The 22,007-nt window shown below is 39.1% G+C and overlaps 1 pseudogene; it reads left to right on the forward strand.

Annotated features, from left to right (window-relative positions):
* Positions 1-5,903: 5,903 nt before the first annotated feature.
* On the forward strand, positions 5,904-7,233 carry LOC136674060 (uncharacterized; annotated as a pseudogene).
* The last annotated feature ends 14,774 nt before the right edge of the window (positions 7,234-22,007 follow it).

A 22,007-nucleotide genomic window follows, 5' to 3' on the forward strand; every position in this document is an offset into this window, starting at 1 on the left:
TACATGTTGGAAAATGTGTAGAAGAGTCATTTGAGAAAATGACAGACAGATGAATTTGGTTATATTCTGTTAGAAACATTGTTTTCTTATTTTATCATCCACTGAAGCACATTGTCTTTTTCAAAAGTAAAGTACTTATATATAAACAAATACATTTATTTTAATATAAACACCCAGATGTTTTTTAACTCACTGTTTTGTGGCCTGTCAGTGTGAAGGAGTCAGGAAATAACACAATTCATGTTTTGATATATTCATGAAAACTTCCTTTAAATGCTAAAATATTGTGCATACATCAAAATCAATCTAAAGAATATACACAGATCAACAATAACATCAAAATTCATCCTCTTATTTCTATATATATATATCTCCATTAACCATATATTTGTGCTTTGTAGTTCTACAAGTACACACTGATGTCCATCTTGTTGCTCTGCAAAATGTTAAAGCCCTTTAACTCTGTTCTTTAATATTCAACATCAAAGGGCAGATATGATTTGAGTGGTGGATCATTCTCAGCGCTGCGGTGGTGTTGACATGGTGGTGTGTAAAGTGAGTGTTGTGCTGGTAGGAGTGGATAACACAGGAATCCTGCTGGAGTTTTTAAACACCTCAGTGTCACTGTTGGACCGAGAATCATCCACTAACCAAAAATATCCACCTAACAACCTCCTGTGGGTAGATTCCATTCACCATTTCTGAAGGACTATAGGACGACCAACACAAACTGTGGAGCAACAGATGAGCTACAGTTTGTGGACACAGTGGTCAAAGTCCAAGAGCACTGTGTCCCATGCAAAACAGTGCCTCAAACACTAATATCAACCCAAAATCAGTGTCTCTGCAGTGCTGAGAAAGATCCACCAGCCAATTATTAATGCCCTCTCTGTGGTGGTCCTGGGTAAAAGGGGGCTAACAACAGATGCTGAGCAACAGGTGGATCACAGTTTCTAATTGAACAAATACAACGTGCAAAGAGAAAGAGTGCAGAAACAAGGAGTGGTTGAAATATTATAGCTGATCTTTGTAAATCAGAACTCAAGATGTCTTCTAGATGTATTTATTGTGATGATAGTACATCCTCTTCTTTATCAGAGTGTATACTGCAGACATAATAATATAGTCTACTAAAGGGGTAGAGTATAATACAGAGTATAATATATGTTTAATTAAGCAAAGTGTATTCAACCGGAGTTTGTTCTTCATCGGCTGCAGTAACAGTTTCTCTTCTAGGAAAGCTCATTCTGGGAACACTGCTGTGAGTTATTGATGGCCTTAATACAGGTGCTGATGTTTTATATTTGGGTCTGGCACTCCAAATGGCTGGATGAATCTCCATTACTCCAGAGAACACATAGCCAAATTTCAGATGCTGGAGGCTTAATACCCCTCTGGCAGATGCACTGGCATTGAATATAGTGACCATGAAATATATAATTTAAATGCAAATGCAGTTGTGCATACATGAGCCTGTAAATCTCCTTATGATTATAGATCATGAGAAAGAAGTTGGATCCTTCTCAATATTTCTGTGAAAATGTCGGTATACCAGACTTAGATTACATACTTCACAATATATACACTGAATAGTATATATATATATATATATATTTTTTTTTTTTTACTAAATAAGGATGTATACATTCAGTTGAATAAAATAATGTAGTGACTACTTTAGGAAGTTTTCTCTTCTCAGGAGTAATATCAGCATAAATAGGTCTCTTTTGTCTTTCCCTCTTGTGTAGGAGAACTGACATATTAAGCAGATTTGCTTTGGTGGCACCACTTTGGTTGTAAATCATAATACAGTAGTTACAGTTCATAACAAATCACTGAAAAGAAAAATAAATAAATAAACAAATATACCTACAGTGAGTGAATGTGTGAGTGTGTGTGTGTTGCCCTGTGAAGGACTGGCGCCCCCTCCAGGGTGTATTCCCACCTTGCTCCCAATGAAAATGATGAGAGGTAGGCTCTGGACCCACCGCGACCCTGAACTGCATTAGAGTTACAGATAATGGAAGGAACATATCTACACATATTCTACGTCTGTGGATGCTTTCAAGAAAAAAGTACTTACAATTACTGGATTTCAAGGTCAGTGTAATCAAAGCATCGAGGGCTTTGATTTATTTATTTATTTTGCATCTTTTCATTCTGCATCTTTGGTAAAAGCAAGAAAATAAATGCTTTAGAGGACCACTCTTTTTGTATAGTTTTTAAAACTTGGAAATATTTACAAGTCACAGAATGAAAGGAAACTAATAATTAAACATAAGTGTAAAATAGTTACATTTTATTTCTATAATCCTGTAATAAATTGTAAAATTAGATGCTGCAACATTTAAATATGGAACAGTCTGAAAACTGGATCTTCCACCTTTTTTCCTTTCTCCATTCTCATATCACAAACAACTATGCGCTACCTATTTGCTTTTTTATTATCGCCCACAATCAAAGAGCATGAATTCACATGCAAATCAAACAGAGATACTTAGATTGAGCCTATTTACTGAATCCTGCTCGAGTTAAAAAAAAAAAAACATATTACATTAATGTCAGTAGCGAGGAATATGTGCCCCCAGAAGCTTCAATTATATTTGCTATAATTCAGTTCTCTATTGCGGAATGAATAGAATTTCAGCAGCACTTATAGCCAGTGGAGTATATGATCTAATGCACTGCATTATTGGACAGCCAAGGACTGCCAATCTCCGCTCAATAGAGATCTTTATGTCTACCTTCTATAAAAGAGCCCCTTTGTGGGCTGTGGTATTATCTTCACTTCCCAGGATTCACTGCAAGCCCTATGGCTGCTCCAGGCACTCCCCCTCCCTTCCTAGCTGTCCCCGTCTCTGTTGGCCTTTGGTGGTCTTTGAAGTCCTGCTGTTCTTCCATTAGTCGCTTAACAGAGCGCTCTCGCCGCGACTGTTCATTCCTTCAAGCGCTGGGTGATTGTTGGCCTTGAGCCAAAAACACACACACACTGCCCATTCTTCCCTTTCCACACCTCAGCTCAGAAATCATGATTTGAATTTAGAGTTCACATGAAACTTATGAAGCTTGAGATTTTACTGAGAGACTGAAATGAAAAATCAGATTTTGATTTGGATTTGGATAATGTCTGGGTCTGTGTGCATGTGTAGTCCAGGGCAGTGTGTTTGGGTAAGTGTGTGTGTATATAGTCAAGGCTAGTGTGTATGTGTGAATGTTTGTTTAGTGTATATTGTGGTTGTGGTGGTGGTGGTGGTGGGGGGGGGGGTTGCTGAGCTTTCTAAAGGCTTCGCTAAAGCATCAGTTTAAATCCTGTTTTTCTCCATCGTCTCAGCGCTTAGCAAGGCCTGGCTGAGGGCAGCGAGACGGAGCGAGATGCAGCGAGACGCAGCGAAACGGAGCATCATTAAAGAGGAGAAAAAGAGGGGATCAATAGACATCCTCAAAGGAAATCATTTTGAGCTCGGATAGAGTCCATCTGTAGATTTATTGCTGAAATTAGCTGAATAAAGGGCTTGCGACTGAGAGAATGTTGTGGCTGTAACATTTTTAATCCGATCTGAAAGGCCCGTGTCATGGCTAGTCATCAAACACAATATTATTACTCAGAGACTGGTACAAAATCACAGCTTTAGCTGCTCCTTGTATGATAAAATAAGGATTTAAAATTAAATGTGAAGTAACATTGGTCAAGCTTGATAAGACATTGCAGTACAATTACAGTGGATCCCAGCTCTAGTATTCCAACCAGTTTAGACCAGTGAATTGCAATTAAATGCAAAAAACATCAGGACCATGCATTTAGAGACTGACATTTAAAGTGTGACATTTACACAGATTTTTCAAATATTTTAGAAATTATTCTTAGGTTTAATTGAAGTTATAATATAAGAGAATTTTGGGTGTTGGGCCACGCCTACGCTCCTCCCCCCGGGCCTATTTGTACCCTTCAACCTCAGGTAATCTACGTGCCAATCAAGTCGCTAGTCTTGCACTTCCTGCTTGCGTCACTGAGTTGCCAGCTGCTGCCATGGCTCTCGACCTGCTCGCTTCTGACCACGAGCTCTTCTCTCTTTCCCCTACTCGATCGCCCAACGCCACCCCTGTCATCAGCACTAAGAGACTGCGTTCGGCAGTCGTCGTGCCTCACCTGCCACTTCAGCTGCTCCAAGCTCCTCCGCACGCTCTCGTCATTCCCGCTCCACCCTCGCGGGTTCTGCGCGCGGACGCCGCTCTTCTCCGATTTCTCATCCTCCCCAGCAACCCCAGTGCGCTCGGCAGCCCTCCTTCACCGTCGGACGAGTATGGCCCGATCCGGCTTCTCCGTCCATCTCCGACTGGACCGTGGCGGGCCTCCAGAGAGTGCTGCGAGACCGCGGTATCCCCTTCGCTCATTCAGCCAACAAGAGGACCCTTTTTTTCCCTGTTTTCGGCTACCACCCAGGAGGATGAGGTCTTTCCCGCTCAACCTACGCCATCGCGCCATGACGTCACTGCACCTGCGACGCGGCGCCGAGGACGCCCCGCGAGGGCCTCCCTTCCCAGCTCAGTGCCCCCTGCTGGTGCCACAGATCTGGCTCCTGTCTGCACTGAGCCCGACCCTGCCCCGACTTCCGTTTTTTCTCGTTTGTCCCCCCTTTTACGTGCTTCTGATCTTCCTGCTCTCTCTCTATCCCTGCTACTACTTCTTCCACCTACCCTGTTTTTTCCTTATCATCCCAACCCCTTCCTCTCATGGGCACGCAGTATCCCGTTCTTTATCATAATGATTCTCTCTCCGCAGGTTTTGCAAGTCCAACCTCTCGCTCCGGCGCCCCGAGCTCCTGACGCCACATTCTCTGTCTTCACCACTGCTCCAGCTCCTCCGCCTCCCAATGCTTGTGTCTTCAGCCCACCCTTCGTCAGCGGATTCTCCAAGGTGCGGATGTTGACCTGTCCTCTCTATTGCCTCCCTCAGCTTCCTGTACAGCACCCCGCTCCATTGACGTGGGGGATGTGACCCTTTCATTGAAGACTTCAGAGCACAGAGCTTCCAAGCTCCTCACGTCTTCCGAATTCGCACTCGCATTTTCCCTCTATCGCAACGTGGTGTGCTCCTCCTTCCCTGCATGCAGGCAGGAATTTGACGATTACCTCGCCATCAACCTCGACCTCGCAGTCTGTTTTGGAGGCTCTGGTTTTTATGACTACCATCTACTTCTCTGCACGGGCCGCCGCCCGCTTGCAACAGTGGAATATTCCATATTACTGGGGTGCACTCGACTTGGAGCTCTACTGCCGCATTTTCGCTGGCTGAACTGCACTTTCCTGCGGGTTGTGCGGCAACACTTCTCATCCCACTTCTGCATGCTCCCAGGTCACCCTGGCGCCCACTCCGGGCCCTAAATTTTTTTTCATCCCTGACCAGACCCCCAATCAGCGTATCACCTGTTCTAGCTACCATGATGCCCGCAGTAGACGCTTGTTCTTTCTAAATGGCTCCATGATCTGCAATAATTTCAATTCCGCTGGCTGCTTTGTATCTTCCTGCAGGTTCTTTCATGTATGCACCTACTGCGCTCAAGCGCACACTCTGCCAAGCTGCCCCAAGTGGCCGCCTAAGTTCAGTAACAGCTGACTGATCCGTTTTCTCTCCACCCCTGTCAACGTTCCTGAGCTCGCAAGCTGCCTCTCGCGCCACCCTGACCCAGCATTCGTATGTTATCTCCTTGATGGTCTATTGTTTGGTTTCTCCCCAGGTTTGGTGGTTCTGCCCGTCTCCTCGTTCCATGCCTCCAACTTTCTCTCTGCTGAATCGGAGCCTGATGTGGTTACTTCTCTTCTGGCCAAAGAAGTCTCGGAGAGTTTCATGATGGGACCCTATTCTTCCCCCCCATTTTCTACTTTCCGACTTAACCCCATCGGCAATGCCACTCGAAAATATTCTGGTAGGAAGCGGCTCATCATCGACTTGTCAGCCCCGCGCGGTTCTTCTGTGCCCTCAATAAACAGTCTTGTGCCCAGCTCAGAATTTTCCCTCTGCTAGGCTCGGATCGACGATGCCATATCACTAATTAAGCTCCTTGGCCGCGGCACTTGGCTAGCTAAAGCGGACGTGATCTCCGCCTTCAAAATCATTCCCCTCCATCCTGACTTCTGGCACCTGTTTGGGGTGAAATGGCGTGGACAGTTCTACTTCGCAGTTCTACTGACCTTCGGCTGTAAGAGCAGCCCCAAGATTTTTGACACACTCGCCGAGGCTCTTTCATGGATCCTCCTTAACGTCTATGATGTCCCGTATGAGGTACACCTCCTGGATGATTTCTTGGTCCTTGACTCGCCATCCTCCCCTCCAGCCTGCTGCATCACTTCTCTCACTGCTGCTTTCCATCGCCTGGGCATTCCCTTGTCTTCCGAGAAAACCATTGGCCCTGCCACCTCACTTGAGTTCTTGGGTTTCTTTTCGTGCTTCACTCCCACATGACAAGCTGGCCCGCATTACTGAATTCCTCTCTGAATTTCTTACTCTTCAACGTGTCACCAAACGACAACTCCTCTCCCTTTTGGGGCATCTTAATTTCGCCATGAGTGTTGTACCACAAGGTCGTTCCTTCATCTCTCATTTGCTGCACCTAGCCTCTTTGGCCTCTTCTCTCTCTCAGTTAATCTCCCTGGACCAAGCCTGCGCTTCAGAGCTACAATTCTGGTTGCTCCTCCTCCGCAGATGGAATGGCATCTTTCTTTTACAATGATGCACTAGCTAACCCAGAGGACGTTGATTTGTTCGTCGACGCAGTCCCGTCCATGGAGTGTGGAGGTTTTTACAAGGGACACTGGTTCGCATCTTCCTGACCTGATCAATTCACCCGTCTAGCGCTAGACTGCGGTGACTCCATTGCGCTCCGCGAACTCTTTCCAGCTGTCATTGCTGCAGTTCTTTGGGGACATGAATGGACTGGCCGAGTCATCCTTCTCCATTCAGATAATGAATCAGTCGTTCATATTATTAATAAAGGACGCTCCAGTTCACTCAGTCTCATGCCATTCGTCCGCCGCCTCACTTGCCACTCAGTCGTCCATCAATTTCTATTAAAAGCTGTTTACATTCCTGGTCACATTAACCCTATTGCTGACTCTCTGTCTCGTTTCCAATTTCAGAAGTTCAAGCTATTGGCTCCACAGTCCGACCTGCATCCTACTCCAGTTCCACCATTTTCAGACCTCATCTTCCATCTTCCCACACACTCAGCAGTCTGACTAATCTTAACCCATCACATTTTTCCGCTCACTCTTTCAGGATCGGTGCTGCCTCTACAGTTTACCATCAAGGCCTTTCAGATCATACCATTCAGACACTCGGCCGATGGACCTCGCAAGCACATCATTTAAACATCCGCACCCATATCCATGATCTTTTCGAAGCTCACCAATGTATCGCTTCCCTGTAACTTTTGGGGGCCTGGTTCTGCACACGCTCAAAACCGCTCCGAACTCCATCCCAAATTCCTCTGAGGTTGCCCCCCTGTTCCAAATTATAGGGCGTGGCCCATACTAGCAAAATTCTGCATTGTGATGCATTGTAATATCCAAGGAGCCACATAAGGACTTAAAGGCGATGTTCTCATTTAAAAAAAAAAAAAAAAATCAGAAGATGTTTCCTCACTGTTTGCTAGCTAGGTCTCCAAACTGTCTGCATGCTGGAAACATGCTGGATTTAACGTGTTTATGAAACCCTAATGTCAGTAAACTAAAAAGAAAAAATTTCATTGACTAGTTCAGACATAGGCTTTATTTTTCTCTGCTCACAACAGAGAAATGGCTAAGAACTCTAAACGATGAAAACCTTAAAAATCATCACCAGTCTGTTTTTGTGCTCAAAACTGGTCTTGCGTGTTTACAAAACCTCTTTGTCTGGATATGAGTAAAAGAGCAAACTGGTTCTGTCTGGTATGCTAGGCTATTTCTCTCTCTCTCTCTCTCTCCTCATGGCAGAGGCATCTAGAGCTTTAGCCAACAGAGAAAACTCACATGTGGAAAAGTATGAATTCAAATGTGTATATTGCTCTATAGGTGGGTAATATTGACATCTACAGTATCTGCATTACTGAAAGTGCTACAAAACCAAACATCTTGAGTTACAAAGGAGTTTCAGTGGTAACTTACAAACAAGTTTTATTCAACAAGTGTTATTCAAACAGTAAATAAAAACATACAATTTAAATTTCAGCCACATACAAAAAATATATATTTTTACACCAAACTCATTTGAGTTTCTAAATGTAAACAACCAGAGAGAACTTCATTTCCCAACAATTTTAAACATTTTAAACACAGAGTGAAATTACCATTCAACCCTGAAAGACACAGACCTTTTTAACATAAACAATCAGAGAAAACTTCCAAAAAGTTTCAAACATTAATAGACCTTGCTTTTAATCATTAGGTTACTGCCAAAATTTAGGAACTATTAGGAAAAGACAGAAACTGATCAGAAATTACATTATAATTTACTGTGTTTTCTACTAATCCCATACTGACAATGTGTTAGAAAGTTAAAAATACATATTCCGATGTATCCAGACACTCTTTGTAATTTGTAAACTCAGCCTCATTTGGCTCCAAACAATGTAGACAAAAAAATAATAATACAAAAATTGTGTTTTCTGGAGTGATGAAGCTCCATCCAGAAACATTTGGATGAGTAGGAGTGGTGTTTAGGATCCAGAACTAATCAACCAATCAGTCCTTAATATGTATGTGACCTCACTTGATGACATTTTTAACTTTGTGACAGGGGACCTTTACCGAAAGATTCACTGTAAAACCACAGCATAAAATGGCCAAATATATATGATATATCAATCATACATAAGATTAAAATGACCTCCACATTTCTGCACATATATCATTGAGAACAGTCCCTAGACCAAAGATATCCAGTCAGTATCGTCCTCTGGTCAGTGTCCAGTGAGCTCTAATGAAGGACTAGAGGATGACAATCACAAACTATGCAGCAACAAATGAGCTGTCTGTGACTTTGCATCTTTGTGGAATGACTAAGTGTCTAATACATTGGACAGTGAGTAGACACTGTTTAAAAAATCACCAGCAGCACTGCTGTGTCTGAGCCATCTGAACCAGGGTCACTCACGAACGTCAAACACCGTGTTACTGCAGTCCTGAGAATGATCCAGCAGCCAAATGATATCTGCTTTTTCGGGTCTTGTGGGGTTCCTGACTATGGAGTAGCACCATGAATGAAGGCTAACAAAGTATACAGAGCAACAGAAGGACTACAATCTGTTTTTTTTCTGTAATTGTAGAACAACAAAATGCATATATATTATAAATGGAATTGATTAAAGGGACAATGAGTGTGGTTTATTAGCAAAAATGACAAACATTTAGATGTGGGCAATAAACTAATCAGCAAGAATAATTTTAAAAGCCTTACACAACTAATGTAACAAGCGGTTTCACCAAATTCAACACAAAATCATACTTTGAATCACAAGCATATTTAATACTCAATAGAGCAAATTTTTGCTGTTATGGCCTTCTGTAAATGTGATGCTTAGCCAGAAACCAGCTCCTGGCAGGGTTCCTGAGGAATCTAACCTATTCCTTGCATGCACCTTGGGTTTGCATGTTGCAAGATCTGCCTTCATATCCTAAATAGAATATTCAGAGATTTTCTATGTTTCAAAGCAGGTGACAAGAATCCTCCAGAACTACTTCTGCAAACAAGCCTTGGTGGATTGTAAGGCATGTTTGGTATTAATGACCTGTTGAAAGTTCCAGTGACACCCAAGGTTCAGTTTCCTCACAGAAGGTGTGAGGTTTTCTCCTAGGATTCCCTGATACATGATTGAAACCATTTTGCACTCCACAAAGTACAGTTGTTCAGTGCCAGAGGAATCAAAGCAGCATCGGAACATTACATAGACAATGCCATTCTTCACTGTAGGCAGGGTGTTAATTTCAGCAAGTTCCATTTTTCCTTCTCCAGGCATAACACAGATCCATAGGCCTGAAAAGTCACACTTTTTTCCACCTAATCTTGCTGCAGGTCTTTTGCAGTAACTTGAGTGTTTTTGACCAACTGCCACTGCAGTAATCTAGAGGCAGCCAGTGAAAACTTCCTCCTACTGCCAAGTCCAGGTAATATTGCAAGTGCTCTTTAAACTCTGAATGTGTGGACTGTTTTTCCAATGCTCTATGTTATATTTGGTATTAATTTCCCTTGTTTGTGCAAGGCAAAGGGGCATTTTTACAATTACTACCTTTTGGATAACTCCATATGTCTAACATGCAATCAAATGTCACTGTGAACAAACCCTTAGTCAATCCCAGCATGTGATGTTTTATCTCAAGCACGCTGATTCATCTAATGAGGCCCTTCATTAGTTGCATCAGGTGTGCTTGAGACAACACTTGATTTGCAAAAGCATGCTCTTGTGAAGGATTTTGGTCAGCAGGTTGAATAATTCTGAGACTGCAGTAATTATTGAAAATGCAAGCATGTTGACTTTGGAGAAACCATTGTTATATTGGTTTTGTTGAGTTACTTAATGTTGAGTTCTATATGGATCATTCTCGGCGCTGCAGTGACACGGATGTGGCGGTGGTGTGTTGGTGTGTGTTGCAATGGTATGAGTGGATCAGACACAGTGCTCCTTGTCCAAGGTTTTTAAGCACTGTGTCCACTCACTGTCCACTCTGTTAGTGGCAGCAAACCTACCTCATTGGTCCACTTTGTAGATGCACAGAGACAGTAGCTCATCTGTTACTGCACAGTTTGTGTTGGTCGTCCATTAGTCTTTCATCAGCGGACACAGGACACTGTTGGCTGGTTGACTATTCTCAGTGAGAATGAAAGCTTTAAAAAGTTGAGCAGCACTGCTGTATCTGATCCCCTCATACCAACACAACACACATTAACACATCACAACAATGTCAGTTTCGTTGCAGTGCTGAGAATGATTCACCACACATATCATACCTGCTCTGTGTCCTGAGCTATTTTTCTTGAGTAAATATGATCAAATGCATTAAAGTGTGATTAATCTGTAGTAGAGCCTTATATTTCTATGTTATCACAATCGTATAATAATATTTTTTGTATCACTTTCCTTCTGATTAACCAATATTCTCTCAATTTACTCTCTCATTTATTCTCTCATTCACAAACATGCCCCACATGAAGCCAAAGCACTTTTTCAGCATATCACAGTTTATATAATGATTCAGATGTCAAGGAAAAAGTGGAAAACTCCTTTGCTGATGGCATGGGATAAAGAGAAATGATGTTTCACAGTTCTGGAATTCCACAGATTGGATCTTTCTGCGTTTGCCCAGAGACACAAGCACCCCCCACACACTGAGATAAAGAAATGCTTTATCAACTGAATCCAATTAAAAAACTGTGAAATCACTAGGAATTTGATATCTCGGATCCTTATCACTCGAGTGTGTGTGAGTGCAGACGATTAGAACCATATCTCAGCTCAGAGAGAAGAAGGAGATGTTAGAAAGTTGTAGATATATTATTCATCTCTCAGCGGGAGACTTAATTAGATAAAATAGAACCCAATGTCCTGAAAGGTTCTGACATTTTTAAAATGTAAAAAAAACATCTCTGAATTGATCATGTTGTTGAAGATGTGTTAACTGATTTAAACAATAAAAGAAAAATCCAATATTTTCAGTGCATAATTTGTTTTGTACAAACCCCATTTCCAAAAAAAAAAAAAACAAGAATCTGATTTGTTTGTGGTAAACATACACCCCCATACCATGAAATACCATGCTGTTTGCTTTTGCACCTATTGGTTGTTGTCAGTGATGTGTGATTTTCCAATTTGTATGCCACCAGTGCACCATTAATCAAATTCAAATCAAGTCAAATTTATTTGTATAGTGCTTTTTACAACTGATGTTGTCACAAAGCAGCTTCCCAGAATTCCAGTAAAGACAAAGTTTTAACCATGATTTGTAAAACTTTAAAGAATGTAAAAATCCCCCTGGTGAGCAAGCCAAGGGCGATAGTGGCAAGAAAAAACTCCATCAGAGCTGAGGAAGAAATATTGGGAGGAACCAAGGCTCACGAGGGAGGCACTATCCTCCTCTTTTTCAATCCATTACTGGGGTAATGTCACAGTGAAAACACTAAAGAACATATATTTATTCTCAGGCAGCAGTGACAGCACTTAAATTGGAGACATATGAGCAAAGTGAGAGTATTCGACACCAAGACTCAGCAAGGATACTGTTACTTTAACAATATTGCTCCATATGACTAGATCATAAATTTGGAGTGCTGAACTTGCATTGCTGCCTCCGACCTTGTACCTGGATATTACTAACCATATCCAGCCTGTTATTCCCAAACTATAAGTCCCTTGAAATCTATGGCTGGGGGCAGGATTTGTTCACATTTCACCCAAAGACTTCAACAACACAGTCCTACAGCAAAGGTAAACTGGCTGTAACCAAGAGTCTGTTAATGAGAGAAAAACTGAAGGACTCTTGATTACAACCAGTTTATCCGCAAAGGTACCAGGGTGGCTGCAGGTTTTTTCAAATTCAAATTCAGGTTGTGGAGATGACAATGATAAAATGATGTTATCAGAGCTTGACATGTTCTTAACCAGAGCCATTTTATATATGTATCTATAAATGATATTAGTACTAAAATATACTTCAGTGGAGTCAATTAAAACATATATAAGATATATATTTAACTTTAAACACTACAAATTTCAGACACAATTTATATGAGAAAATTGCATTCCACAGCTCACAGCTTAGACAATAAAATATATCCATATTCCAGCTTCAACAACTTTATAAAACATAAAAATATGGATTAACTCAGGCACAAGAAGAAAAAAAAATATATAGCATCAGGTGTTTGTACACGTGCATGAGAAACAGAGAGAGAGAGTGAGAGATGGCAAGAGTGTGAGATAGTATATTTAACAAATATTTTAGCATAAACATAATTTAATCTACCTGCTGAACACCTTGTAGGTATTTTAGCAGAATTTTTTATTTGTATCAAACATTATTTCATAAAACAGGCACAATTGGACAATTGTAAATCTGTAGATTTTAAAATAACTTTAAAGACGCAAAATCTTGGTTTCACATAAAAAGAGTACATATAGCATTAACTCTTGTAGCTGCTTTGACCTGGCACTGGATTCTTCCCTCTTTTTAAACTTTTGATTTAAGGTGTTCTATTTGTTGAGTTCAGAATTCTGATTCTGAACTTTCTGCAGAGTCAATCACTACTCCATGCAGCCTTCAGATTTTCTCAAGAACGGTGCGTAGAGAGCTTCATGGAATTGCGAGGAGTGTAAAGAAGCTTCTGTCAGTTTCTATGTGTTTTTGTTATTGTTTAATGTTCTGCAAAACTTGATGGTGTCTCGTCATTCTCAATGCCGTGGTTACAGAAGTGGTCGTGATGAAAATCTTAAGGACATTTATTCATGTCTTAATTCATCTATTTAATCTATTTAAGGTTTAGTTATTTTACAATGAGTATAAAACTTCATTTAAAACATGTTTATGCTGATATGAGTGCTATGAATAAAAATGTTAGAGCTCAAGGCTGCAGTTCTTAAAGACCTGCATTAAAGACCCTCAGGATTATTTGGATGCTGTTTTTCCAACTTTAATACACCGTTACAGCAAGAACAAAGAAGAACAAACGAAGACCTTATATATAAATAACTGACCAATAAAATTAGAGTCTCTGAAGCAGCTGCACATGAGCATAATGTCACTATGCCTGATGTCAAGAGTATAGATGGGTACAGAGGAAAATAAAATCCTTCCAGGTTGGACTGTGTTCTCAGTAATGATGGAGCTGCATCCAATATTTTTGTGATCCAGAACTAATCATCTAAACTTAGTACTCTCTAATATGTCAAGGTTGAAGGGCATTAAACCCCATTAAATTCAGTGTTCCTGGTTTCCTATACATAAAACTATTCCCGTATATTTCACATTAGAATTGAATGGAATACAACAGCTATATGGGTTTCAGTAAATATATTGTTTTACGTGTTTTAAACATTTAGTGTTTTATTAAGCATTTGTACTTTCTTTCCATAGATTGTTCTCTTCATTAGAACGTTTTAATAATTATAAAATGGTGACTTATGTAAGTATGATTCAAGCTGACTATACACCAATGAGCCTGAACATTTAATATTTCCCCCTAGTTTCTACACTATTTGTCAGATACATCAGCTCCAGGGACATTTCTAGACTACTTTTGTTGTACTGGGCACACAGCATTGAGGGACACAGAAAAAGGCCTGTTCAACACTAAGTAGATTAAGTGCTCTGCCAGAGATGTGCATTTAAAAAACAAATTAATACTAAAGTATTTTTTATTAATTACATTTTTTATTAATTTTTATTAATTAAAAAAAAAGTTTGAGATAGAGCTTTGAGTGCACTCCCCCGTACTGATCAAATTTCACTGTGTTAAAATGAAAGTTGGGGAAAAAATAATGTTAAAATGTTCTCAATTACTTTATGGTAGTTTTAATTGAAATCAGTCCTGGGGTCGAGACCTGCTCCAAGAGACTGTCTGTGGGGAGTTTGATGTGTTCTCCCCGTTCTTGTGGGTTTCCTCCGGGTGCTCCAGTTTCTTCTCATGGTGTACAAACACATGTTGGTAGGTGGATTTGCAACTCAAAACTCTCCGTAGGTGTCAGTGTGTGAATTAACATGTGAGGTGTGTGTGGCCCTGTGGAGAACTGGCATCCCCTCCAGGGTGTTTCTCCTCCTTGTGCCCAGTGATTCCGAGTAGGCTATGAACCCAGTGTGATAAGTGGTTACAGACAATGAATGAATGAATGTTACATGATTCAGTTCAGGAAAGTTTTATGAACATACACTATACCACCAAAAGTATTTACTCACCCATTCAAACCATTGAATTTATTCCAATCACTTCCATGGCAATATGTGTATATAAGCACATAGGCATGCAGACTTCTTTTACAAACATTTGTGAAAGAATGGGTTGCTCTCTGGAGCTCAGTCGATTCCAGCATGGTACCATGATAAGATGACACCTGTGCAACAAGTCCAGTCAAGCAATTTCCTTGTTACTATATATTCCACAGTCAACTGCCAGTGGTATTTTAACAAAATGGAAGTGATTGGTAATGACAGCAACTCAGCAACAAAGTGGTAGGCCACTTGAAATGACAGAGCGTGGTCAGCAGATGTTGAGGCACATAGTGCGCAGAGGTCGTCAACTTTCTGCAGAGTCAATCACTATTCCATGCAGCCTTCAGATTTTCTCAAGAACGGTGCGTAGAGAGCTTCATGGAATTGCTTTCCATGGCTGAGCAGCTGCATCCAAGCCTTACATCAACTAGCACAATGCAAAGCGTTGAATGCAGTGGTGTATAACATACCACCACTGGACTCTCAAGCAGTGGAGAAGTGTTCTTTGGATTGATGAATCACGTTTCTCCGCCGGACAATTAGATGGGTCTGGTTTTAGCGGTTACCAGGAGAAAGTTACTTGTCTGACGGCATTGGGCGAAGTATAAAGTTTGGCAGAGGGGGATTAGGGTGTGGGGTTGTTTTTACAGGTGTTGGGTTTGGCCCCTTCCAAATCTGGTAAACTCCAAATCTGACCTCAACAAATAGAACACCTTTGGGATGAACTACAGTGAAGACTGTGAGCCAGGCCTCGTCCATCAGTGTCTGACTTCACAAATGCTTTTCTGGAAGAATGGTCAATAATTCAGGATTTTCAGGAGCTGGGCTCTGCCCCTTAGTACCAGTGAAAGGAACCCTTAATGCTCCAACATACCAAGAGATTTTGTAGAATTTCATGCTTCCAACTTTGTTTGAACAATTTGGGAATGGCCCCTTCCTGTGCCAACGTGACTGCACACCAGTGCACAAAGCAAAGCCCATAAAGACATGGATGATTTTGGTGTGGAAGAGCTTCAATTAGAGCAGAGACTGCTCATGCAACATCAGGGTCTGACCCTTGATCAGAGACAATAAGAAACTGATACCAAAACTGTCTCCAAAATTTACACTGACCCACTCACACAGCTTCTAGTGTTAAATGACATCAGTTTCATCTTTACTACTTTCAACTTTACTACTTGTTTAACACCTTTCTGTGATTGAACTGAAATGAATGATATATATATTAAGCAATTCCTAAGACCTTAATTATCAAGTTTTCTGTATCAGAAATTGAGAAACAAACAAACAAAAAAAAAAACATTTTACATAGTAAGTTTTTGTTTCCTTGTAAACTGTCATGCTTTCTGTTTATATAGATATTTTGTTGCACAGTGAACATGCCATAATATGGAGCTAAATCATTTTCACACACAAATATTTAAATCTAAATATTGAATATTTTAAATACACTTAATTATATCTCATTGTTTAATATAAATTACATTTGTATAATAATTATTAATTTGCTAATATTAAACTTGGTGAAAACATTCAGATTTTTACATTTCTCAAAAACAACAGAATAATAATTACCTGGTCATGAAGTTTGTTGTAGTTAAACTTTTCATATTTACCATCCAGCAAAGTCTGTGAAGCCTATATATTTATTTATATTTATAAAGTATCTGGCTGTACACATGCACACAAACATGAAAACACACACACACATGCGCAAGTTTGTATCTGTGAACTATGGGGACATAAAAGTGCGTTTTGTGGATACATACCATTCAATTTTCATAAAACTACTAACTTAGCCATAATCTTACACCTGACCATAGACTTAATCCAATCTTAAAACATGTCTTCACCATAAAATGCAATGATTTACATTGAAGACGAGGATGAAAATCCTCACAATGTGATATAATTCTGACACACACACGCAGAATCCACCAGTTCATTATAGAGTATTTTCCTGTAAAATAAAAAAAAACATTATTTTCAATGTCAATTTCCATATTTTACATATTTACAACCTTTTAATAAAAATGGCAAATATTATGTAAAAATAACCACATATTAACCAGTAAAATACAGACATTTACATTGTATACTTAGTTATACTATTACAATTAGTCCAACAGTTACTCTGCATAATTGGTATTTGTATAATTTGTAAGCCCCCTTTCACTCTGTTCTTCAATGGTAAGGATCATTGCAGAGCAGGTATTACATGGGTGGTGGATCTCTTTCAGCTTCTTTCTTGCAGAAACTCAGTAAAAGAGGAGGGAACTTGGCAATGTATAAGGGGCAATATTGGAGCAGCTGTACATGAGTTTTAGGTCATGTATATATATCATTCATTTGAAGAGTTATATACAAACTTTTGGGAATACAGTGTAGAATTCTAGGGGATTATTCATGTAATACAAGGAGGCCTGATGTCATTCTATTACAACAGGACACAAGGGGGATAATTCAATTATACCCTCACCATAGCTCCTCATATCCATTGAAGTCTCAAGAGAAGCCAACTTTTCATAAAGGATTAATAACACAGTGGATGGAGGAAGATTATTAGAACTGTCTCTTAACATACATTATATGACCAAAAGATTCAGGACAAGTGGCCATACAGTGTTTCATCTGAAATGCAGAAAATTAACCCTTCTGAAATACTATTAGCATTAAGCATTGTAAAATTTGGCTCGTGTACAACTGCTCCAGAAAGTCTCATTTCTTAATGCTACAATGCTACAAAAAACGGTGATACGACACAGATGCTTGCATGGTAAGATAACCAAGTGAACTGAACGCTCACTGGGCATGTGGCACTCATAACTCAGATCTCAGCTTGCATCATAAAGCAAAAAGATTGACTGGGCGACAGCTCGTATCTTGGAAAATTCATAAGTTGATTCACTTGTAAGTCAAGGCTTTACTGTACTTTACAGTACTTTAGTGAATCAATTTTTCATCACTGAGAGCTTAGGTTGCTATTATAAAAAAATACAGTGAACGCACTCGGGTCCCGAACCCACCTCTCTGGCGGGTTTTCACGTGTAAAACAGTAAGGAACACTGCTGAAACCCATCAGACGTCATATATGTCAACTTTTCAAATATACTTAATATATATATATATATATATATATATATATATATATATATATTATTATTATTATTTTAATTAACACATCGAAATATTTCTTTTTGTTACAAAGCAATTTTTCCCTATTATTGCTACTTATTTATTTTATTTTTAAATATACATTTATTTTTTATTCAAGTAAAGTTATTCTGATTCCTGGTATGCTCTGGACCCACCAATGAATGAATGAATAAGGTTATTCTTTTAGATGCTGTTTATATATAATTACAATATTAATAATTTCTGTCATAAATCTCAAATTTTTGTATAATTTTACAAAACGTGAGTTTACAAAAAGTTTTTGCACAGTTGCCCGCTATGAAAATCAGACCAAACACCTCTGGAACCATTGTAGTTCAGACTAACAAAGTACAACGGTTTTGGGAAACAAATTTCAGATGTTGGTTAGTTTAATGATGCATCGTACCATGTTAGTTCAGTGCTAGGCTCTGCTGTTGTATGGGAAACGCACCCCAGGGTAAAGCCTGCAAACTGGTTGGAGATCTAGCCAATTGGAAGAAAACATCTTCTGAATTTTAAACATGGTGTTTTTTTTTTTATTACAATCGTTAACGTCACCTTTAATCTGTAAGAGTTAAACTGAAAATAATGAACAAATTTTAGTAAATGTATGTAATTTAATGAATAAATGTTTAATATTAATAAATAATAAATGTTTAATATTAATAACAGGTAAAATGTCAAGCCATTATATGTATTAAACTTTCTACTGTATTATTTGGATTTGATGCTGCATGAATTATAAAGCAGGAGAAATTGCTGTTTTTGTTTGTTTGTTTGTTTGTTTTTTTGAGAAGAAAACAGTGAATAGGGAAGACGAGTTTGTGAGCAGTGACTCAGCCTCCTTATGTTGAACCTACAAATACGACACAAGGCAGAAGGGGACTATAGTACATTATAGAATATTGTATATTGTTATGGTTGATTGCCAACATAAAATAAAGCACAGGAGGTGAGAGAGATCAATAGCTGTGATGTTTTCAAGAAGCCATTTGCAATTTCATTAGTTTTAGATTCATGATTCGAGTCATGGTGTTGTAGCCGGAGGTTATGAAGCTCATTCTGGTGACATTTGCTCATTAAGGGACAATCAGAAATTACTGTAGGCCATGATTTCAGGGGCTAGTGAAGGAGCACCTGTCACTGATGGTGATCTCTAACCATAAGTGTGTGTGTTTGTGTGTGTGTGTGTGTGTGTGTGTGTGTGTGTGTGAGAGAGAGAGAGAGAGAGAGAATATCTCATATCTCAAAGAACTCCTGCTATTAACATTAGTCCTGTTTTTACATCTAATTCTTATGTACATAGAACTGACCAATAAAATAGCACACTCAATATAATCATGCCCAATGCCAATAATTGGCTAGAGAGGTAAAAAGCCCTCCCAGCATTAAACTGTGGTTCATAAACTGAAGCTCAAAGCAATACAAACATTTTTAGATGTATAATAATTAAACTGGGGTGTGTTTCCTGTACAACGATGGAGCCTAGCATTGAACTAACATGGTATTATGCGTCCTTAAACTAACCAACATCTGAAGTCTGACCATTTCCCAAAACCATCGCACTTTGTTAGTACCATAATAATTTGAACAATGTTGGTTTAAACCACTGTTGTTTTCTCACAGATTCCCCACCTGCTCTAAACTATTTAATTACTTCAGGACTCACTCAGAGGTAAAAAAAAAAAAGGTTCAAACAAAGGATGAAAAAAGACAGAGTACAACTGGCACTTTAACTGTACCGTGTGTGTGTGTGTGTGTGTGTGTGTGTGTGTAAAAAGATGTTATCATGTTATATATATATATAAATCAGAAGAGGCAACATAGAATACTTTACAGTACTTTAGTGAATCAATGTTTCATCACTGAGAGCTTCAGTTGCTGTTATAAAAACAACACAGGGAACACACTCGGGTCTCAAACACCCCTCTGTGTGATAAAGAAAGGCAGGGTTTTCATGTGTAGCTCACTGCGCCACAGATGATCATTGCTGAGACTCCTTGCCTTTATATTCATAAAGATTTTTAATATACTATATGTATTTTTTATAATAATAAATGCACTGTTTTTATTATATATTTTTTACAAAACAACCTTTGTCTATTATCACTGCTGTTTTTTTTTTGTTTTATTTTAAAATATGCATTTATTTTTAATTTAAGAAATTATTTTTGCTGCTGATTCTATATGATTATAATATGAGTAATTGAGGTCACAGCTCTCATATTTTTACATAATTCTACCAAATGCATGAATTTTGAAAGTTTCCCACCGTGAAAGCCCAGACCAAACACGTCTGGAACCATCGTAGTTTGGACTATGGTGGTTTCAAACTACTGTGGTACTAACAAAGTACGGCCATTTTGGGAAACAGTCAGTCTTCAAATGTTGGTTAGTTTAACGATGCATTGTACCACGTTAGTTCAATGCTAGGCTCCGTCGTTGTGTCTACAAAGACTTTTATTTTATTTTTATTGTAGCACATACTGAACTAGTACTGACATTGTCTTGATGAAATAAATAGACTTCCCAGGATTAGACATAGTATTGATGGCAGCATATGTTTCTCTAAAACAATGTTTACCTCCATATCAGTGGAAACTTTTCACATATGCAAGTGTTTAGTGATGCACCCGTCTCTACCATGAGAGATGTTGGCTTTTGCACCTATTTCTGATAAACCTCTGGGTGGTCCATTTCATCATTAGCATTTACGACACACCATCCACTGAAACATGCACTTCTCTGACCATAGCACATGTTTGTACTATCTTTTTGGACCATCTGATATGGACTCGGGCCCAGTAAACTCATTAGTATGAGTTTCAGGTTGCATCTTGATGTTAGAGGTGGACTGTGTTATGTGACAAGGGTATTTCAAAGTGCTTCCAATTTTATTTTCCTATAGTTTTCACAGTAGCATAACAGTTTCTCATGCCATGCCATTTGAGGGCTCGAAAGTCATGCACTTTAACAGTATGGACCTAAACAGACAGAGATATCCCTGTATGTCCTCATTCTTTTAACAATATTATTCGATGGTAAAATATATTAAAAATTTGCATTGATGAATTCAACTAGTTTGTTTGTTTATTTAGTATTATTGTTTATTTATTTATTTTATTCATTTTTTAATTTTATTTTATTTGAAAATACTCTCACAAAGAGGTACCCACTCATGATACCCTTAATTTATCATGATATCCTCAAATGTGAAAAAAAATAACCATTTACTACCATACCATTAACTTGATTTGTGCACAGAAATGTTTGAATACCCAATGTAAAGCCTTTCCTGAGAAGTTGAGAATATTAGTGCAGGACATGAGAAATAAACTCTCAGTTAATTCTCTTCAGTTCATAAGATACACTGAAGCTCATTCTTGTGACATTTGCTCATTAAGGGACAATCAGAAATTACTGTAGGCCATGATTTCAGGGGCTAGTGAAAGAGCACCTGTCATTGATGGTGATGTCTTACCCTTTGTGTTTGTGTGTGTGTGTGTGTGTGTGTGTGCGTGCACATGTGCATGTTTTCCTCAGTAAGTGGGTCAGAGCTGCTTACATTTTCAGTCACCACAGTCCCCAATTCCCTCGTCTTGGCACATTGATCAGTTTGGCGCCACATTAGGCCATTACCCACAGCTTGGTCATGCAGTGAGGAAACTCCATTAATAGGCATATAGATGTCTTTTAAGCACTTATTGTCTAGCCTTTATAAAGAAAAATCATATTGCTTTTCACATGATAATGAGAAGATATATTTATTTGTAACTAAACCTGATGCAACTTTTTTGTAATATTAAGAATAGTAATCACTTTCTTCTCATTTGTTTCTAACATGTGTTTTTAAAAGGTACAGTACTGCCTCTCACTGCTGCTAACATAAGTACTTTTTAATC

Source organism: Hoplias malabaricus, chromosome 17, assembly GCF_029633855.1.
Source record: "Hoplias malabaricus isolate fHopMal1 chromosome 17, fHopMal1.hap1, whole genome shotgun sequence".
NCBI classification, from domain to species: domain Eukaryota; kingdom Metazoa; phylum Chordata; class Actinopteri; order Characiformes; family Erythrinidae; genus Hoplias; species Hoplias malabaricus.